Below are 20,182 nucleotides of genomic sequence, written 5' to 3'. Positions count from 1 at the left end.
GGTTTGAATATTAAACAGTAATGAGAAAGAACTTACGAAGTATATAGGGTCTACACAATTGTATGCATAAAACATTTAATTAGTCAATCATAATCAAAGTGTTTAAATTTCTTCATTTACCTGTTCAGTAAATTCGTGCATCAGTTTGACTCCTTACCTGAAAATAGAAAAAAAACATTATTATTATTATTATTATTATTATTATTATTATTATTATTATCATCATCATCATCATCATCATTATTATTATTATTATTATTATTATTATTATTATTATTATCGTTGTTATTATTCTCCTTTGACAAGGAACAACTAATTTAATTACTTACTTCTTAACTAGGGATTTGTTATCCACTATTTTAACATATCCAGAAGAAACATAATATTCGATAAGTGTGATAAAATATATAATAAACATTTTACGTTTTCTTTTAAAATCATACCTGACACATGTAATAAAATTAAAAGGAGACATTTCATAGACTTTAGAAATATACTCATATATAAAATATGGAAAACAAAATACAAGCATAAAAGAAGCATACCATCATCGTCATCAAAAAAGTATTTTCATAGCTGAAATATCTATGATTTCACACTCAAATCTACCTTCCAATCATTCCATTACTTACGGAGCTTATTTAAATATGTACAATTAATTTGGTACTATTTAACTTTGCGTTACGGTACATCTATAATTTTCAAAACATTTACAGTTATAACTAGAAGTGTTATTTTTTTGCATTAAAAATAAAAGCGAATTGTGTTAAAAACATTATTTTATGAATGTAAAATGCAAAATCCTTAATAAAAGTGAAAAATTAAGTGAAATATAATAATAATAATAATAATAATAATAATAATAATAATAATAATAATTTTTATTGCTAGAATAAAGATACATATTGTTTTTATAAAAATCATAAAGAATATATACTCGTACTGAGAAAGCATTCCACAAAATTTTAAAATTAGTCATATACCCGTGAATATTCGTGGGATAGGTTTTAATCGACGAAATTACTTAATAATCACGACATTTTCAACAAAAAACAGGTATTGAGTATTTGCACGAATAATGGCTCTTTCTTTCAAATAAAGCGTGAAAATTTTCTTCGTTATAAAATATAGGCCTACATGAATATTTTTACATTTATGACAGTTCAGCATGATATGCGTGTGACACCTGACAACGGTGTGCGCTTAGTTTCAGGGACTACTTCTAGAGAGCAGCGCAAGCAGACAGCTGTCATTTCTCTTCCCCGCAACAACTGCCTTCGTGAGATCATGAAGGCAGTGCCGTCATCCCCTCACAGTCGAATTAAATTAAATTATGAATTTAATTAACAATGCAAACAATTTTCCGTTTGTTTAAAAAATATATTTTTTCTTTAAGTTTCTTTAGGGTTTTTTTTTTTACTAAAAACGAAATTAAACCATTTAAATACTGAAACTAAATATATTTTCCGTCTGAATGACTTATCCAATTACTTACAAAAACAAATATTATGGCATTTAATAACTTGTCGTTGTATTCAATGTTATTTAATGCTTACGTTTTCGTCACATGATATCATCAGGCTTACATTACAAATACAATATATAATGTAGAATATACTATACATGTATAACAATATTAATTCAGTACATGGAAATTAATAACTAGAGTTGAATAAACATGAATTTAAAATCAAACATATTAAAATGTAATTATATTTACAGCTTTCACGTATGTTAATATGTAATATAATATTCAAATTTTTAATATAAACACTCTCACTAAGAACAAACATGTGGTGCATTCCAGATTTAATAGATAGGCCTACGACACAATTTCAATCATAATTTTCGTTGCCCCATTGAAATAATTTCGACAAAGTCTCCAACGTCAACGACTCAAAAACAACAGTAGAATGACAAAAGTATGATTATTGAGTATCTTTAAAATAATCAGAATAGCAAACATTAGACATAGCCTATAATGAATTGACATGGTTAAATAAATTACAACTATAATAACAACACATACGTGATCATATTAGATAATATTTATGTTCATAAAGCATTAAACTGTTAAATGTTATATGTGTAAAACCAATATTTGCACAATTAATGCAATTAAAAGAAATTAGAAAAGTTAAATAAATACACATATTTTATATAAATTATTTGAATAACATATATATGTTTACTTTAAGCACAGAGACGTTATTATGAGGTGAGGTGAGAAAAATACGGGTTACTGGCGGCCCGCTCTTTGCGCGGTCTGCGATGCGCGGGCTGTTAGAGATGCGGCGTAAGATCCTCAGTCGCCATATGGCATTCTCTGTAGTCACAAGTCTTGTTATAAATGTCTTGATTCTTCAAGTGTACAAAATTAGTGTATAAAGTTTAGTGATTATTGTGTATTTAGGTAATGCCTACCAACAAATTCTCATTGCGTGAACGTGTATGCAATTAATGAACATCGCATTATTGGGCCTTTTTTATGATACAGTTAATAGTGAAAGGTAGATATCTCCAGTTAATTATCGACCCTTCTTTGACGGACTTACGTATGCGGAACGATTGTCAGTATATTTCCAACAAGATTTCGCCACTGCTTATACAGCTGCTGTGTCAATGAGGGAATTACGGTGTATTTTTGGTACGAGACTAATAAGTAATCATTTGTGGGTTCCACTAAGTCCTAGATCTATTATCCTGTGATATTTATTTATGGGGAACACTAAAAGTTAGGGTTTTTAGGAAAAATCCTCATTCTATAGATGAACTAAAAGACTATAATTATATACGAGGAGAAATCGAGGCTATCAATGATATGGAACTTAATTCTTTTATCAGAAGATGTCAGTTGTGTGTGGCGGCAAATGGATGCCATTTCAGCAACGACTGTGAGGATGGTAAGTCCTATTTATTGAACATTTATTGTTAATATTGTTATGTGTTGTAGGAATGCCGGAGAAATTGTTACACGCTCGCCGGAAACCACGCTAGCAGTGGACGACGAGTCACCCGCCGTTTTCTCGCCTCACGTCATAATGTCTCTGCACAATATTATATGTTTAATTATATTTACACAATGTACAATAATAGTCTTCCATGTTTTTAACTTACGACCATGTATAAACATTGTAACAATTAGGGTGGCATAGCAATGTTGCAACTACTATTTCAATATGTTTGATTTTAAATTCATGTTTTTACAACTGTAATTATTAATTTTCATATACAAAATTTGGTTATACATGTTTAATATGTTCTATATTAGAAATTTTAAAGTAATTTAAGCCTGACGCCATGTGGTGAAAACGTTTGAATTAAATGACATTGAATACAATGAAAAATTATTATATATCATATTTGTTTTTGTAAATAATTGAATAAGTAATTCAGAGAGAAAATATATTTAGTTATCAAATATTGCAAAGACTTACCGAAATAACAAAATGGGACACAAAACATGGACTGATGGGACACAAAGCATGGAACGACATCAATACTATATTAGTGACACCATCATACTTAGGCAGGGCTGATCATATTATGACGTTTAAATCCAAAAACCAAGAACAGAAGTGGCAAAATTTTCATTTATTAACTACACAATAGTAGACTGTAACAGCTTACCTGCGGCAATCTTTCAGGGTGGTCCTCTCAAAATCAGCACTTTTAGGAAAGGTTGAAAAGATTAGACTGAGATTTTAATTGTAGCTGCAGTGTAATTATCTAAATTGTGACATGTAATTAAGTTGATATGTAGTTAAAGTGACTTGTATTTGCTTAAGTTGACAATAGTTCGGTTTAATAGAAATACTGACCAGACGTAAGTGCAAGTATGAACCAAAACAAAGTACATAGATATGTGATAGGAAAATTAGTTATTATTCATTCATTCATTTATTATATTCCATAGATCTTACGTGAGCAATGAAGCTTTAAGATGTGGAACAAGTCAAAATTTTACAATATTACAATTACAATTTTTACAAATTTTTACAATATTTTACCATTTTTAGTTTTACAATTTAGTAATTTTCTACAATGTTTTACAATTTTCTGCAATTTTTTTACAATATTTTGGCGAGATGTAGTGAGATGAGGTGAGACCCGAGGATTCGCCAAAAGATTACCTGGCATTTGCCTTATGGTTGGGGAAAATCTCGGAAAAAACCCAACCAGGTAATTAGACCAAAGGGGGTGAAATGAAGTGAGGCCGAGGACTCGCCATAGACCATCCGGCATCTGGGGAAAACCTCGGAAGAGACCTTCAATGAGAACAAAGGGGGATCCACCCCAAGCCCGAACGCAGCCACATTTATTATGTATAATTACTATTCGTATATAGATCAACTTTAAATTGTTAAGTATATGTACTTTTGTGAACTATTAACAATAAATACCAAAAATACTATATTAAAAAATATAAATACTGTAAATTAGGTATACTTTTGCTTATGGAAGGCGTTATTTATAGCATGGTCTTTATTTATAGTTCTAGGTTGATTGCATTTATTTATTAGTAGTTAGAATTAATTTATGTTTATCTTATATATATTATTTATTGTTGTGACTATTGTAATTTTATTGCTGTAATTATTGTAATAATGACCAACAGCAACGAGGAAATTATTCAAATAAACAACAGAGAACTAGAATACGTCACCGAATACACCTACCTAGGACAAATAGTGACATTCAACAACGCTACCCGCAAAGAAGTCCAGAGACGCATTTCGGCAGCATGGTCAAAATTCTGGAGTCTGAGGTTTATCCTCACAAACCAAGAATACAGTATAAGAATGAAAAGAGATATACTTGACAGCTGAATCCTTCCTCTCCTACTATATGGAGCCCAAACCTGGGCTCTAACAGACAGAGAAAGAAAAATGTTAGGGACACGCCAAAGAAAGTTGGAGAGAAAGATTCTTGGCGTCAGCCTCCATGACGGAATCCGCAACGAAGACCTGAGGAAGATGACAGGCATCAAAGACGCAGCGAAATCAGCCACCTACATCAAATGGAAGTGGGCGGGCCACGTCATGAGGATGGACCACAACGGATGTGCGTACAGAACAATAGCCTGGGACCCAAGAACCGGACAAAGGAGCGTAGGCCGACAGAAAGAAAGATGGGCGGACGATCTGAAACTTCACTTTGGATCCAACTGGACGACAACAGCCAAGGACCGCCGAGAATGGAGACTACTGATAGATACAGCATCAAAAGAATGAGGATCTTTCCCGAACTGGCTACGCAGGAATGCCAGAATAGCCACCTTGCCAGTCAAGAGGCCCTTGCCCTACAGGGATTCTACGGACTAATTCTAATTCTAATTATTGTAATGTCACTGTACATTATATATCACTGCCACCGGGTGTATTCCCAATTACAGTGTTAATAAATACATACATACAACTTTAAGACACTGAAATCAGGGTAAAATAATCACTATAATATCACACATCTAGTTATAACCCATCTTACTGTCTATAAATTACGCTATAATGCTTAACAACTTTCGTATTTCAAATATTTATAATTAAAATCTACCTTCACTTTCGAATTTTATCTTTATAGTCATATGAAGTCTTGTAATTAAAACCTTTCATATCATTTCTGCGCTACCGGTAACCCTATACCTTTTAAAATGAATAACAATGCATCCCCTGCACTGTGTAATTTACAATGAACTCATTTCCTGCAGCACAATAGCAAGAGAGAGCATTCTTCCTTCTTTATTACGGCACTATTCAGCACGTGGAAATGTGCGGCGGTCCTGCGTCACAGCTTTCAAATACGAGTGATAAAATAGATTGTATTGTGCGCGTGCTAAGGGTTTGTTTTCACGACAACACGTGCAGATAATGCGTAAGCTCCGGGACACAGGGACACATCTGCAATAAAGGTACTTCAATTTATTCAGGCCTCCTCATTATAACGAAGTTGAATAGAAAATGTGGACGAGCGGTCAACAGTTAGAAGCTCCATTTCTTTTCCTTCTTATAACGATCTCTATTCTTCACAGAATAATGAAAGTATTAAATCCTGCGAGTCGTTATAAGATTATTTAGCAATATAAATTATTTAACATTAAACAAAATCAATATCAGTTCAAACTTTAGATGATTATACAGGATCATTCATAAGTATTTGATCACTAAAAATCTGACTAATTTTTACGATCATTTGCTGTGTTATAAATATCTAGTAAGAAATTTTCCGTGCCATACACGCTATTTCGTTACGCGTTTGAAAGACAAAAGCCTATCTAGTCAAGTCTGTCCACCAGAAAGCGCAATTTTTATTCCATGCGTGTCTGTATTAGTGGATCGGTCGCGCAGGTCCAATTGCTTGGCAGCCACGATCTCCAGACTTAACTCCCTTTGATTTCGTTTTATGGAGATTTGTTAAGATTTTTTCATTGTTCTCATAACTTGTTAATCAAGGCCTTACGTTGGATTGATATAAAGCAAAATACAGTACAAGTTAACCGAGATACATTTTTTCGGATTGATGGTAGGATCACGCGGCACTCTATCACGTTACTTTGTGGGAATTTTGAAAAATCTAGGACTGCCCATTAACAAAATTAAAACCGTTGCTATTATTGTAATTAGGCTATCCTTGCATATGAGCCGTTCAGAGCAAAAGTGGTGTAAGTCAAAATTGGATAATGAGGTTTAAAGTAAAAATTCTGTAAAATAGAACGCAAAGTAGCAATTAATATGTCCTTCATGCTATCCACTGACTACTAATAGTTTAAATAAATTGAATATTAATTGCTACTTTGAGCTGTATTTTACAGAATGTTTACTTTAACCATCATTACGCATTTTTGACCTACACCACTTCTGCTCTGAACGGTTCATATATTAAAAGAATTAATATAATAATTTTCAGAGTAATACTTCAATGTTACTTTGATCTCTAATTTCATATTAATTCAGTATTTTTCAACATTTATTGTATGTTCATTCATTCATAGTGTTCTGTCCAAGGACAGATCTTTCACTGCAAACCCAGCTTTCTCCAGTCCTTCCTATTTTCTGCCTTCCTCTTTGTCTCCGCATATGATCCATATATCTTAATGTCGTCTATCATCTGATATCTTCTTCTGCCCCGAACTCTTTTCCCCTTCACCATTCCTTCCAGTGCATCCTTCACAAGGCGGTTTTTTTCTCAACCAGTGACACAGCCAATTCCTTTTCCTCTTTCTGATCAGTTTCAGCATCATTCTTTCTTCATCCACTTTTCCTAATACAGCTTCGTTTCTTATTCTGTCTGTCCACTTCACACGTTCCATTCTTCTTCATATCCACATTTCAAATGCTTCTATTCGCTTCTATTCACTTCGTCGTAATGTCCATGTTTCTGCCCCATACAATGCCACACTCCACACAAAGCATATCACTGGTCTCTTCCTTAGTTCTTTCTCCAGATGTCCGCAGAAGATGCTCTTTGTTCTATTAAAAGTTTTCTTTGCCTTTACTATTCTTCTTTTGACTTCTTGGCAGCAGCTCATTTTACTGCTTATAGTACATCCCAAGTATTTGAAGCTGTCCACTTGTTATACTGCCTTATTTAAAATACGCAAGTTTACCTTCTTTACTTTTCTTCCTGTGACTATTGTCTTCGTCTTACTGGCATTTATCTTGATTTCATACTGCTCACAGCTATAGTCTATTTAAATTCTTAGTTATTTATTTATTTTATTTTTAATTATTTAATGCTGGGCTGGAGAATTTATCAATTCTAAGTTATTATTCCCGTTATTATTGTATTTTTGTTTTCCTTGTTTTTTTTTCGGTAACCTATAAATTAATTAATTAATTTATTTATTTTTATTTATTTATTTATTTTATTGCTTGTAAGTTTGAAATGAATAGAAGTTAATAAATACAATGAAAGATAAACCAGCCCACTCCTGAATGAGTAAGACTCGTGCACAGGAGGGGATTCCAATACGGACAAAAATAAAATTAAAATTGAGAGTAAATACAGGTTAAATAGTGTTTAATATGTTTAAACCCAAACTATAAATCCAATAAAATTTTTTTATTTTTTTATTAATTTGGAGAGGATTCGTGGTTAAAAAAATATTGGAATAAAATTTGTTTAATAATCTGGGACCTTGACTCATGCTATGATAAAAAGCTGCATTGATTTTTACATTTTGGTTCAGACAAACAAAGAGAATTCATATTTTTAATTCTATATTTAGGTATACATCTTTCAAAGTTATTAAAATTTCTATGAAAATATTTTAATAAAATAAAATAATACCTTTGTTTAATATTGAAAACTTTAAATTGTTTAAACAACAATTCAGTTGGGCAATCTTTCTGCTTTTTTAAACAAATTTTTAATACTTTTTTCTGTAGTAAAATTAACAGATAACGGTTGGATTTATAATTCAAGAGGTTGTTTTATAATAAAGTATAAATATAACGATCATTTTAATAAATTTCATACTATGTAAGCCAAAAATAAATTAATTCTAAGCTCACAGAAATCCTTTTATAATATTTTTACGAATGTCGCCAATTCATTCTCCTTGTAACTTATGCTCATGTCAACGCAGATACATGAGCTCATATCAGAGTCGAATGAATGTTGTAACCAAAGAGCTTGCAGGTCAAAGGGAAGAAAGATCCCAAGCAGAGACGTTAACGAGTCGAACGTCTCGGTGTAAATTGCTTTCCTGCTTGTCCCAGTAATTTTTCATTTACGTTGTTCAGACGGAGCAGAGTTCACGGCTGACGACGACAGCAACCACTCCTTGAACTTGAGACGTGCATGCATCCCAGGAATTCTACTCGCTTTCAAACTTTCCACTTAAGTGAGAGATATGTCTGACAGACAGCTAGATGTATTGCAATTCATCAAATATGCCAACCTTAACATCGAATACTTTTAGACAAATTCAATGAACAAAATCTATTTAGAATTCTGAAGCTTAACGTGTTAATCAATATCATTATACAGGGGTGTCTACAAATTAAATCGACGTATTTTTCCTCAAAATCATGTCCCCTGCCCTTCTAAAATTGAATCGTTTATTGTAAAAACACCACAACCAACATTTTTTACAAAATGCGGTTTTTTGTGGATTTTGATTGCCAGCATGAATGCGCATCTTTTGATATAAAAACCTTATATCTAGCATGAGTGTAACATGTCAAAAATTGAACAAGAAATATGCATTTATTGTAAAAACCCCCACAACTAACATCACATATGGTGTGTTTCAAATAAACTAGCATCACTGTCGCACCCAACAGCTGATTTCAGTCACAGCCGGATCAGTATTTTGTTCTGTCTATTGCTGATTGAGTGTTGTCCTTACTATTATTATCTGTTTTGAATATTTTATTACAATATGATTAGTTCAAGTATTGAAAATGTTGCTAATGAGGATTACTGAGAACTCATCTAAATTCAAGGTAAAACGAGTCACAGCTAATGATGTGGTTAACTTCAAAGCTTGGTGGCGAAAATTTGATAAGCTATCTAGCATGTCTTATTCATCTTATGGCCGTGGTGTATCAAAGGATAAAAAGGTAAATTTTAAAATTTTGAAGGTGAATGAGTTTTTTCACTGCAATGAACAAAAAGGTAAAGTTCTTTGTATAGAGTTCATTGACAGCATTGTACAGGCAGAAGTATTCACCATTAGAATTCATGAGAAAAATGTTTGTGCTGAAAATTTACCGTTTGAACTGCCAACAGACCTAGATTATAACAGCTCGAGGCTACCAATCAATGTTGAAAAAATGGAGGACCTTAAGAAGATTTTGCAGTACATACCGGATGAAGTGAAAGGATTCTACACAGAACTGTACACATGGCCTACCACCAACAAAGATAGTAATGACAGTGGAAGCGAACACTAGAAAAATAAAAAGTCCTGATATGAAAAATGTCTGCTGCAAATGGAAAAACTTTAATTTTTTGTGATTCTATACTGTAGTTTTTACATAGATTCTAAAGTTTGTTCATACTTGCTTTTATTCACTCTAGTACTTGGAAAAAAGGCAATTCTATACTTAGTTTCAGTTTGCTGGAAAAACACCATAACATCCTAATTAATTTAATTTTTTGGGGACTTCATATGTCATAAAACACGATTAATGGTGAACAAACCTCACATTTAGCAACTAATATCACTTGTTCAATACATTTTGACACTAAAAATTGAAGTAATGAAAATAAACAGTTTTTATTGATTTCCCAAAGTTTTGTTTTTGTCACTTGTGGGGTTTTAGAAATAAACCATTCAATTATTCAATGTGGAAAATTTGAAACGAACACCATAAGTCTATATTTTATGAATGAATGCATGAATGAATGAATGAATTAGTTAATTAAGTACATTTATTTATACATAACTGATATAAACACATTTACACAAGGTCCTTCGCACCAGCCTGTACAGTCGTTCGTGTTATAACTATGCACATTTTGAATGCTAAAAAAATTAATATAATAAAAGATAATAATAACAATAATAATAATATTATTATTATAATCAATTATCATTAATATAATTATCGTCACAATTACAATTAATCCAATTTCATACCAAATTTCACAAACTGATTCAAATAATAAAAATAAAATAAATATAAGATATGAAAAAAACAGTGAAACATATAGGCCTACACACACACATATATATATGTATATATATATATATATATATATATATATATATATATATATATATAAACAACTAAATTCCATCTCTTATCAAAATTTCAATAAATAATCCAAATAGTAAATATAAATGTAAGACATAAAAACATAGAAAACACACATAAATACAAAAGATCATTATCCCCTAATTACCTTATTTGCGTTCAGTATCAATATATACTACCCATTGCAACACTAATAAATAACTTCTCCCCTTATTTCCTCGGCCCCCTCCCCCTCGGTCAGTTCCATCCTCACTGTCGAACTTTTGCCATACATTTTTCCATACTTTCAAAGAATTTAGCGTTATTTAATATTATGTTACAGATTGCTAGGTGTCCCCTGCTAGATGTAATGAGGGACTCTATTGTTCTCGTCATATTCCACACTATTTCCTTGTTGTCTGTATTTTATATTACAAGCGATATTATACTTCAGGTAGATAAGGTGTACAATTTTGTCTTCAATTGTGTTTCTGGTCAATATTTTTATTCTAGTGGAATTTCCCTCCTTGATACATCACCTTTATCATCGATGTTGAGATTTTAAACTGCAATATATCATCATTTGTGACAGTTTTTAAACATGATTTATGTGCACTCTCTGGTTTTACATCACAACTCCATCGTCAACAAACAAAAGAGAATTTGTATGTCTTTATCAACTTCTGTTTCCGAACAAGTTAAAATTTAAAACTCTGTATATATACAAGTGATACTGAAGTAGCCAAAAAAAAAAAGGGATAAATTTGACTCTAATGATGTAATACTTGTGAAACCGTCTATACTGCAAACAGCATGAAACTATTTCTGTAATCTTTCTCGAACAAAGGAATGTAGTTATAAAAGATTCAACAAACAGAAACAACAGGCTAGCGATACAGTGAGTAATCTGTTTCATAAAGATTCTGTTTAAACAGCAATTCTGTAACATTTAAGTTTCTCTGTGTGCAACAGTATAAGGGATAACTTCCAAACTGGAGTAAAATAAACAATACAGACAAATTTGCATATGGTTTATTTCAAATAACGGCTTATTTTCCTTGTATTTATTTAATGTTTGTGGCAATTGTCAACTCTACTTTTTAACTATGCTCTAGAATATGCCATTAGGAAAGTTCAGGATAACCCAGAGGGTTTGGAATTGAACGGGTTACATCAGCTTCTTGTCTATGCGGATGACGTGAATATGTTAGGAGAAAATCCACAAACGATTAGGGAAAACACGGAAATTCTACTTGAAGCAAGTAAAGCGATAGGGTTGGAAGTAAATCCCGAAAAGACTAAGTATATGATTATGTCTCGTGACCAGAATATTGTACGAAATGGAAATATAAAAATTGGAGATTTATCCTTCGAAGAGGTGGAAAAATTCAAATATCTTGGCGCAACAGTAACAAATATAAATGACACTCGGAAGGAAATTATGTGAGGGCGGCAATGAACCTCCGGATTCCTTAAAAGCAAGTAAGTAAGTAAGTAAGTAAGTAAGTACATCACCTTTATCATCGATGTTGAGATTTTAAACTGCAATATATCATCATTTGTGACAGTTTTTAAACATGATTTATGTGCACGCTCTGGTTTTACATCACAACAACTCCATCGTTAACAAACAAAAGAGAATTTGTATGTCTTTATCAACTTCTGTTTCCGAACAAGTTAAAATTTAAAACTCTGTATATATACAAGTGTTACTGAACTAGCAAAAAAAGGATCAATTTGACTCTAATGATATAATACTTGTGAAACCGCCTATACTGCAAACAGCATGAAACTATTTCTGTAATCTTTCTCGAACAAAGGACTGTAGTTATAAAAGATTCAACAAACAGAAACAACAGGCTAGTGATACAGTGAGTAATCTGTTTCATAAAGATTCTCTTAAAACAGCAATTCTGTAACATTTAACTTTCTTTGTGTGCAACAATATAAGTTATAGCTTCCAAACAATAAAGACAAATTTGCTTATGGTTTGTTTCAAATAACGGGTTATTTTCCTTGTATTTATTTAATGTTTGTGTCAAATTTTATCTTAGACACTATATAAAATGAATTTTCATTATAATATTTCACCTTCTGTGTTGACCTCGAACTTTCCATCTCGTTCCCTTTATTCAACCAATTATAGCGTAACTGTATTAAAAAATACACTGTAGTTGGCATTATAATTGACATGTGCATTAATAGGTTCTGTAATTTGATTTAGTGAATGCAACTAGAAAACAGGAGTATTTGAATAGTCCGCTGCATGAAATAAAAGAGAATCAGAAACTAATTTTCGAACTGTATCAGCAGCACGTAAATTAACAAGCTTTTGTAATGCATTGCGGTTAAACGACATTATATTCTGGCAACAGATTATGTATTTCAAATTATGAGCTTGGAATTGTTGCTTTGCACTATTTCTATTCACGTATACATCACGCAGCTCGTTTTTGTGGCTAAATATGCGTGTTTGTTTCTACAGGGACATCATTTTATTTTTACTTCAATTTTTATTGTAACTGAGTTTTTGAATATACTTCATTCATTCCCACCCCTTCTACTATTGAAGTTCAACCGTCCTCCACACAGATCCAAGACCGCATATACAGTCATAATAGCCTTACGATCATAGTAAACAGTACGTTCCAAAAATATGTTCGCGTTTTCCAGTGACGAAAGAGCTTTCAATATTGAATCATTTTCGCACAGGTACTGTCGTCCATTTGCCTACGTCGCATTCCGGTTTCCCCCACCTGCTTCTATTCGCCTCTCTGTAAATTCTAATGGCTGGGCTGTCTAACTCTTTTCTGAGAACATTAATTTCTGTTAGGAATTGGACGTCTATGTAATACTATACAACTGTTTAAAATAACTTAAATAAAAGGGCCTCGTTAAGTAATTAACTGTCACGTGATTTCCCTCCTTTCTACGATCCTGCAACATAACCACTTGGACAGACAGTACATAGTATGTCTGAGCCTAATTTTATCTTTTCCGATCGGGCAGAAGAGAAGACTGAATTTACAGTACCTAAGGTACTCTTTTATAGAGTAGGTACAGAATTATTTCAACATGAGTTACTGGTACGAAGGACGAAGTTGGTAATGGGAATTATACACATTAGAACTGAAGCCTGTATCGAAATGAACGGCCACCATTTTGAAAAATATGTTTAAATATCCATATTATGATTATTTTTTAATTTAACTTCATTCTCTATATTGTACGCTAGTAGTGTCAGTTGTAAGCTCCAAAACCTGTTGTGCAGCTAGAGTCGGAGCGTGAACTTGCTTATTCTGTGGAAACACCGGGGCACGCAACGAGTCTAATGGAGCGTTCCGCTCCGTTTAGTCTTTGTCTGACAACGCTGTTGTACGCTAATGTCCTGTAGACAGTATAATATACACTGCATAATGAATACGGTTGCATGGATAACTCAGTTCGTGAGTAAAAACACTCATTGTTAATACTGTGCTGTATTTTGATTAAACAAAAACCTAATGAAAATGATCAAACTGAAAATTTCGATATTTCCCAGTTTACATAAATGTATGAACTACTTTTCTTCCCTCCTATACGTAGTAAAGTGATTTGTTTGTATATTACGCCAGTATCATCGAACTCCAGTCGTGGAAGGGGGAGCAAGCGATGTTTCCGTTTGTCCAAAGGTATAGCCAGGTTAATATTAGAAATGTTAGTAAAAATAAAATGATGTCCCTGTATAGTATCTTACAAAGTAACCGCCTCAGGTCATAATGCTCGAATTTAATGAAAATGCATATTTGAGCTAATTTTCGTTTGTTAATGTTATGTTTTATTTAACGACGCTCGCAACTGCAGAGGTTATATCAGCGTCGCCGGATGTGCCGGAATTTTGTCCCGCAGGAGTTCTTTTACATGCCAGTAAATCTACTGACATGAGCCTGTCCCATTTAAGCACACTTAAATGCCATCGACCTGGCCCGGGATCGAACCCGCAACCTTGGGCATAGAAGGCCAGCGCTATACCAACTTGCCAACCAGTTTTCGTTTGTTAAGAAACATGGTGATAGTAGTTCGTTTCTCTTTTTTTTTATCGTTTACGAAATATGACGACTTGAAAAATGGATGCTACTTATGTCGTTTTTTGTGCGTACTTGGATTCTCATAGTTCCGCAACACCGTATCACAGCTCTCGCATTAATGCTCTAGTGTACTTTACTTTTCTCTTAACCCACATTAATGCAGTACTCTTGCTGAAATACAAATTCAATTTGAATTTAAAATATCTATTAACCTTGCTACAACCCATCGCAACATTAACATAGCCTCAAATCACCTTCAGGAAGCCTTAAACATCATATGGCCTTGGCTTGAAAATTGGCGCATCGCACTGAACTACAATAAATGCGAAGCAATGATATTTACTTTGTGTCGTCCTGCTAATCCTCCATGCATAAATCTTTCAACCAACGTGATGCCGTGGAAACCAAAGGATGAAGCTGTAAAATATCTTGGAGTGCACTTAGATCGCCGTCTATCATGGAAACATCACATCAACAACAAACTTAAATTGGCCTACGCAAGACTCGCTAAATTATATCCGCTCCTCAACAAGAAATCATCTCTAAAGCTACAAAATTGCATGCTACTTTACACATCTCTATTACGACCTCTACTGCTTTATGCCTGTCCTGTCTGGGGAGGAGCGCAATAAGTGAAATTAAACACATCCAGTCATTTCAAAATAAAGTCCTACGAATTTCATTCAATTCTCCTTGGTTTGTCAGTAACAGCCAACTACACAGAGAAACTGGTATTGACACAATCAAACAGTTTATTCATTCACAAGCTAAGAAGTTCTATAACAACCTAGAAAATGTTCCAGGCGCCATTCACTACTCTCTCGGAAGGAAGTCCACATTTCCCACCAGAATCAAGAGCCGACTTCCAATGGACGTCATATTATAATCAAAATTTATCATCACACCAACCTATGTAAATAATTATTTATTAACAACCATTTTTGTTCATTGAGGAGCCAATCTAGGCTGCCCTCAATTCAGTGTCATACGTGGTGTGTCTAAAAAGTTCGGTGAATGGTGTCATATCTGAACGGCAACTTGGCGCATGTGCTTGCGCATGCGCATGATTCTTCAGAGACTTGGGGAGAATCGATACACAGCATGCAATGCATGTGACTGGCAGTGTAAACACACTGCGACCAGTTGAACGTAGTCAGTGTAAGAGGAAGTGTCACAGCGCAATGGAGCAACGTGTAAACATCAAGTTCTGCTACAAATTGGGGAAGACTGCAACGGAGACACATGGAATGTTGGTGCAGGTGTACGGGGGGGAAGCCGTGAGCAGAAAATGTGTTTACGAATGGTTTAAACGCTTCCGTGAAGGGAAGGAAACAATTGAGGATGAGCCAAGTTCAGGTCGGCCATCGAAAAGCAGAACCCCAGAAATGATCGAGAAAGTGCGACAAATGCTGGCACAAGATCGGCGACTGACTCTAAGATTGATTGCGGAGGAATTAGAAATTAGCAAGAACACGGTGCACACCATCGTCCGCGATGATTTGGTTAAGCGGAAGATCTGCTCCCGATTTGTGCCGCACAAGCTCACAGACGAGCAGAGAGCAAAACGGATGGAAACTTCTCATGATTTCATTTCCGTGTGTGATCAGGATCCATTGCTTCTGAAAACCATCGTCACGGGAGATGAGACCTGGTGCTACCAGTTCGATCCGGAATCAAAACGGCAATTGATGTCATGGTGTTCACCGACTTCCCCGCGACCAAAAAAAAAAAAAAAAAAAAAGCCGTCTGCAAAAATCCAAGAAGAAAACACTGTTGATCACCTTCTTCGACAACAACGGCATCATCCACAAGGAATTTGTTCCTGCAGTTTAAACCATTAATACTGCATTTTACCAGTCCGTTTTGAACCGATTGCTACAGCGTATCCGGCGGGTTCGGCCAGAGTTGCACAGGACTGGAAAATGGATGCTGCTCCATGACAATGCCCCTGCACACTGCAATCCGTGTGCGCCAATTCCTGGCTCAGAAGATGGTAACTGTCCTTGAACACCCTCCGTACTCCCCTGATCAGGCCGCCTACAAGCGGGGAAACAGGAAGAAGTCCGCAGGAGCCAGATCAGGGGAGTACGGAGGGTGTTCAAGAACAGTTACCATCTTCTGAGCCAGGAATTGGAAAAGTTCGGTGAATGCTATCAGAAAACAAACAAAACAAAGATACAAACAAATTTTCTTTATTGCCCTTCAAAATAGTCGCCACCCGCTACAACACACTTTTGACAACGTTCGTACAGCTTCTGGAAACTATCAGCAAAGGCCTCCTGTGGAATCGATCGCAGAACGGCTGTCACGCGATCTTTGATGGCATTCACATCCGCAAAACGTTCACCTTTCATGGCCGCCTTCAAGCGGGGAAACAGGAAGAAGTCCGCAGGATCCAGATCAGGGTAGTACGGAGAGTATTCAAGATCAGTTACCATCTTCTGAGCCAGGAATTCCGCACACGGATCGCACGGTGTACAGGGGCATTGTCATGGAGCAGCATCCATTTTCCAGTCCTGTGCAACTCTGGCCGAACCCGCCGGATACGCTGTAGCAATCGGTTCAAAACGGACTGGTAAAATGCAGCATTAATGGTTTAAACTGCAGGAACAAATTCCTTGTGGATGATGCCGTTGTTGTCGAAGGAGGCGATCAACAATGTTTTCACCTTGGATTTTTGCAGACGGCTTTTTTTTTTTTTTTTTTTTTTTTTCGCGGGGAAGTCGGTGAACACCATGACATCAATTGCCGTTTTGATTCCGGATCGAACTGGTAGTACCAGGTCTCATCTCCAGTGACGATGGTTTTCAGAAGCAATGGATTCTGGTCACACATGGAAATGAAATCACCAGAAGTTTCCATCCGTTTTGCTCTCTGCTCGTCTGTGAGCTTGTGCGGCACAAATCGGGAGCAGATCTTCCGCTTACCCAAATCATCGCGGACGATGGTGTGCACCGTGTTCTTGCTAATTTCCAATTCCTCCGCAATCAATCTTAGAGTCAGTCGCCGATCTTGTGCCAGCATTTGTCGCACTTTCTCGATCATTTCTGGGGTTCTGCTTGTCAATGGCCGACCTGAACGTGGCTCATCCTCAATAGTTTCCTTCCTTTCACGGAAGCGTTTAAACCATTCGTAAACACATTTTCTGCTCACGGCTTCCCCCCCGTACACCTGCACCAACATTCCATGTGTCTCCGTTGCAGTCTTCCCCAATTTGTAGCAGAACTTGATGTTTACACATTGCTCCATTGCGCTGTGACACTTCCTCTCACACTGACTACGTTCAACTGATCGCAGTGTGTTTACACTGCCAGTCACATGCATTGCATGCTGTGTATCGATTCTCCCAAGTCTCTGAAGAACCATGCGCATGCGCAAGCACATGCGCCAAGTTGCCGTTGAGATATGACACTATTCACCGAACTTTTTAGACACACCACGTATATTATTGTATTTATATTTTTAGAAATGATCTGTGTAGCGCTAAATGCGCTGATCGATCAATAAATTATCTAAAAAAAAAACCTTGTTACAGACCTTAAATATGACAGTGTGGATTCGAAATGAAGTGGTCGGGACAAAGTACCATTGACCAGTACAAACATTTTATATAGGCCGGTTTTCACACTTTTCTGTAACAAACACACTTTTTCCAACATGCAACATTGTTGCTAGAACTTTATCAAACTTTTTCACATGTTTCTCCATCACATATCCGCACTTCTGCCACGCGTATACTAGATTAGCATGTCTTTTATGACAGGTGACAAACTGGTGACACACAACTATGCTTTCATGTTTCGTTCAGGATTGTAGTACTATTTAACGATGGTTTAATGTGCCGTTCAGGAGTTGCAGTATTATTTATCGATGCTCTAATGTCCCGTTCAGGAGTTGCAGTATTATTGAATAATGGTTCGATCTCCAGTTCAGGAGTTGCAGTATTATTTAACGATGCTTTAATGTGCCGTTCAGGAGTTGCAGTATTATTTATCGATGCTCTAATGTCCCGTTCAGGAGTTGCAGTATTATTGAATAATGGTTCGATCTCCAGTTCAGGAGTTGCAGTATTATTTAACGATGCTTTAATGTCCCGTTCAGCAGTTGCAGTATTATTTAACGATGCTTTAATGTCCCGTTCAGGAGTTGCAGTATTATTGAATAATGGTTCGATCTCCAGTTCAGGATTGTAGTATTATTTAACGATGCTTTAATGTGCCGTTCAGGAGTTGCAGTATTATTTAACGATGCTTTAATGTCCCGTTCAGGAGTTGCAGTATTATTTAACGATGCTTTCATCTCCCGTTCAGAGTTTCAGTATTATTTAATGATGATTTCATCTCCCGTTCAGGAGTATTATTTAACGATGCTTTCATCTTCCATTCAGGAGTTGCAGTATTTAACGATGCTTTCAACTGCTTATAACACTTATTAATATGGTTATAACAACAATTTTCTTATGTTAAAATGAAAAGTTTTAAATTTACCAAGTTGACTAGTTCTGGAGATGACTGATACAAAGTCAAAACCAGACAACTAGATAATTTAAAACTTAGTTTACATTTTAACATATTAACGTTGTTTTTACAACCACATTCCTAAGTTATACAAAGTGTTAAAAATGTGTAATCAATATGTATGCATACAACACTTAAAATGGAACAAAATATAGAAAATGTTGACTATGACGATTAATATTTTGTTGTTCTCTGAGCTCCATCTTTATTCAATATTGTGTTGTGAAACATGACCTGACTAGATCCAACTTAGAGCTAGTTATGAACACATTATTGATATATACACAGTTTAAATGGTATTGAAACTCAAAAGAGAACAAAATGAAAAAGTATAAGAGAAGAAATTGCTATCTTGGTTTTTTTTTGCAGTGCTAATAGTATTAAACATTACATTATCTGCAGTGGCAGATAAATCTTATTTAATAATTATTATTATAGCCGGCTATATAAGGGCTTATAATACTTTATTCGATTTTGTACATTTTATAGTATTCAATTTTGTAAATTTTATAGTCACAAGCAGGTCGATATCTTAAGGTCAGCTCCAACTTCTGGTGGGTTTAAGCATTACTCTGTCCTTTCATGCAAGTACCGGAAGGTGTCTCAAAAGGGAGATTCGAACAGGCCGAGGCAACCCTCGCTGAATGTGATAAGCGTCTACACTTCAACAGATGACAGCGATGTTAGGCTTTATGAAAGTGAATCACCGTGGGGTTCGTAAATGGACGAACATATAAACTGTTTTGAGAGCAACAAAGGGTATAACACGTAACTGCTAAGGAAAATTCAAGAGGATAAGATCGTTCTATTAGCAGTAAAGTGGTGCTATATGAGGGTCTCAGATGGGGTTCCTCAGTGGGAACTAACACACGCATTCCATATGGCGTTAAAGGATGTCACCAATCTAGCCTGGAAG

This window comes from Periplaneta americana, chromosome 12, assembly GCF_040183065.1.
Source record: "Periplaneta americana isolate PAMFEO1 chromosome 12, P.americana_PAMFEO1_priV1, whole genome shotgun sequence".
NCBI classification, from domain to species: Eukaryota; Metazoa; Arthropoda; class Insecta; order Blattodea; family Blattidae; genus Periplaneta; species Periplaneta americana.
This window is presented reverse-complemented; position numbering follows the sequence as displayed.